Source organism: Odocoileus virginianus, chromosome 18, assembly GCF_023699985.2.
Source record: "Odocoileus virginianus isolate 20LAN1187 ecotype Illinois chromosome 18, Ovbor_1.2, whole genome shotgun sequence".
NCBI lineage: Eukaryota > Metazoa > Chordata > Mammalia > Artiodactyla > Cervidae > Odocoileus > Odocoileus virginianus.
In genome coordinates, this window is record NC_069691.1 from 2,981,459 (window position 1) to 2,985,104 (window position 3,646).

The window sequence follows — 3,646 nt, forward strand, 5'->3', positions numbered from 1 at the left end:
GTGTTGTATGGAAGGAGAGAAGGTTAGCACCCACCTTGACAAGGATGGAAGAGGCCCTTGTGCCTGACAACACACAGACGGTTAAGGCATTGATACCTACTTTGTGGCATCTAACCACTATTTTTAAAAGGGGCTGGTGGTGGCAGAGGATGAGATGGTTGGATGGCATCACCAACTCAACGGACATGAGTCTGAGCAAACTCCGGGAGACAGTGAAGGACAGGGAAGCTTGGCATGCTGCAGTCCGTGGGGTCGCAAAAAGTCAGGCACGACCTAGCAACTGAACAAAACAGAACAATAATCACGATGTTAGAAATAAAAGAAAACCAATACCAACAGCAAAAAAAAAAAAAACCCACAAAAAGGGATGAAACTTAAAAGGCATATTTCTGAGTGAAAGAAGCCAATGTGAAAAGTTTACATGCCTTCAGATTCCAACTCGATAACATTCTGGAAAAGGCAAAATTGTGGAGACAATAAAAAGATTAAGGATTGCCTGGGGCTAAAGGAGGAGGGAGGGGTGAAGAGGCAGAGCACAGAGGATTTTCAGGTCAGTTAAAGTGTTCTGTTTAAAACTATAAAGCTGGGTACATGTTATTAAACATTTGTCCAAACCTACACACCAGGAGTGAACTCTAAACTATGAACTCTGGGTGATGATGTGTCAAGATAGATTCACTGATTGTAACAAAGATACCGTTCTGCTGATGGGTGTTGACAGTAGGAGAGGAAGTGGGCAGAGGGGGACCTGGCATATGAGAACTGCCCAGTTTAGCTGTGAACCTAAAATTGCTCTAAAAAACAAACTGTATTGATTTTTTAAACACCAGTTCGACATTAAAAATAAAAAAATATTGATTCACTAATAAAGTTTGGATAATTGCTCAAATTCCTTATCGTAAATGTAGTCAGAGAAGTAACACCCCCAAATGTCTGGTTAACTCCAATAATATATATAATGTGACATTATTACTGTGTGACCACTGACATGTTCCTTTGTCACTGTGCAATTGGCTATGACACCGTGATGAGAACATGCACCAGGCAGATGATTCTGAGCTTTGCCCAACACTTAATTGGAAACAGTGCACATTTGTATTCCTTGGTACTATTATACGTAAGCAGTTGAGCGTAGGCTTGGATTTGAGAAATGATCAGTGCAGATTTACACTTTTTCTAATCAAGGACACATTCAAAGAAGACAAAAAGAAATATGCAAAAAAAAAAAAAGAAAGAAAGAAATATGCAGAGATGGTAGGAAAAGATTTATTCTGAGGTCTATGAAAAGGAATCATCTCACCACACACATACTATTGTGATAGTGGTTTCTTGTGTGTCAAAAAATCAAAATTCAAGTTTGTGTGTGTCCATGGTCTTACTTAAAAGTTATTTAGTTATTTAGTTTATACATTAAAGAAGCTCAAATCAAATATTTGTAGAGCCCAACAAACTTCCATTTGAGAGCAGCTTGATTCTTGCTTGATTAGACTATATTATTCAAGAGTTTTGTGCAAGAGTTTTGTATGTTGGAACATGTCTGTTTTAATTCTGATACCCTCTTTCTCTTCCAAAATAATGAATCACGCTCTCTTCCACAGCTGGAATAAATATGTCATTCTGTTGTCTTTTTTGCTTTGTGTAATCATGATGGTGTTTACTTTTAATTCTAATTCATCCTGTTTCTGGCAGCATGTGGTGTGATGTATGGATCAAAGGCAAACCTTCAGATGAATGTCACTGTTGTCCCACTGTTTATTAAAAACTGGTTCCTTTTCATGATATTAATTTTGACCTGATGTGTATATGTATTAAATTCTTATAGTTGGAATTAATTTTCTGGTATCTCATAAACATTGATTTTACACACACAAGAACATCAACACTTTTAAAAAAAAGAGCCAATGGTCTGTTGTTCAGTAATTGTTACATTTTAGTAAGTTCAAATCTGGCAGGAAGACTCCAACATCATTACCTTCAAAAGATCCTTGTTCTATTATACTTTACAAGCTCAGTAGAGTCTTCTGGGGAATTAAAAATACTAAACAACTTTGTTTCTAAGCCCAGTTTTCCTATTGGCCTTACCACAGACACAGTGAAATTTGATTTATTGTAGGTTAGAGACCAGGAATATGAACATTAAAGAAATTCTTCTAATTGCTACAATTTGAGAGGTTCCACCTTAAAAATTGAGGTTATTGTCTTATATTTATACTCTCAGCCCCTGGTCCATCACTCTGCCTTCATTTACACTCCTAAAACACTCATCATTTTTTCCTTGACACAGTCCGTCATGTCTAGAATTACGTTTGTTCTCAATTATTTGGTACTTTTACTACTGTAAATAAGATATTATCTCTGTTTTTATTTTTGCTCCATATTGATGGAATATAGGAATACAATTGACATTTGAGAACTTATTTCTATATCCTTAACTTTCCTGAACTCTTAATACTGATAATACTAGTTAATACTTAGAAATACAATCATTATGTTTTCTGTAGAAATTGACATGCTTCTTCCTCTGCTATGTTAATGCTTCTTATTTTGTACTTGACAACATTTTTATATCTATCTGCACTTGACTGGAGAAGGCAGTGGCACCCCACTCCAGTACTTTTGCCTGGAAAATCCCATGGATGCAGGAGCCTGGTAGGCTGCAGGCCTTGGGGTCGCTAAGAGTTGCACACGACTGAGCGACTTCACTTTCACTTTTCACTTTCACACATTGGAGAAGGAAATGGCAACCCACTCCAGTGTTCTTGCCTGGAGAATCCCAGGGACGGGGGAGCCTGATGGGCTGCCGTCTATGGGATCACACAGAGTCGGACATGACTGAAGTGACTTAGCAGCAGCAGTACTTGACTGCACTTTAGTGCTATTTGAAATGGGAATGACTGGTTTCTGGTCTAGCATGGAAGAAGCTTGGGAGATGCCAACTCCCAGGTAGCTTGTACTAACAAGCTAACAAGTTAGTAGCTTATGCTAACAAGCAAAAATCTGAACAGACTTATTGATAAACCAACAATTCTTCTTAGACCTGTAAGAGAAGTGAGGTCACAGGGCAGACTGCTACCCCCAAATTGGAGAGAATAGCCTGGGTTGCTGATGCTGGAGGACTTGGTACCTGCAGGAGTTGCTTCCTTGCCTCTATGCTCAGTCCCTTGTCCGTCATCCCAAGTCTGCAGGGCCTACTACTCAGAGGCATAGCAGCACCTAGAACTTGGCAGAGATCCGAATCTCCAGCCTCACTTTTAGGTCAGAGAATCTGAATCGGTATTTTCACAACCTCCCCAGGTGACTCAGGAACCCTTTCAGGCTTCACAAGTACTGACCTCAGGAGCTTGCAGAAATGTCCACCAGAGGGCAGGTTTGCAGCAGGCACAGGTATCCAGAGACACCACCGGCCACCCAGGTTCATTGGCATAAAGCAGCTCTGCTGTGATGTCACCGTGGTTATGCACAAAGTCAACAATTTCTAGCCAGCACTTCTAGAAATTCGAAGCTCTTTTCTTCTAGGTTCTTAGATAGAAGCTTCCATTGCCTACGAAACAAAGGCACGATGGTCAGTCTACTTTTTAGTTTTAGTCACGTGGCCCACAATGTGAACCTTGGGAGACTCCCTTCTGTTTGCTGGGTTCGCACTTCT

At 39.8% G+C, this 3,646-nt stretch overlaps 1 non-coding gene across 1 annotated transcript; it reads left to right on the forward strand.

The window, feature by feature from the left end:
* Positions 1–126, forward strand: LOC139039583 (U6atac minor spliceosomal RNA). The gene has a single exon (XR_011492924.1). It is a non-coding gene; the product is annotated as a U6atac minor spliceosomal RNA (small nuclear RNA).
* Positions 127–3,646: the final 3,520 nt, after the last annotated feature.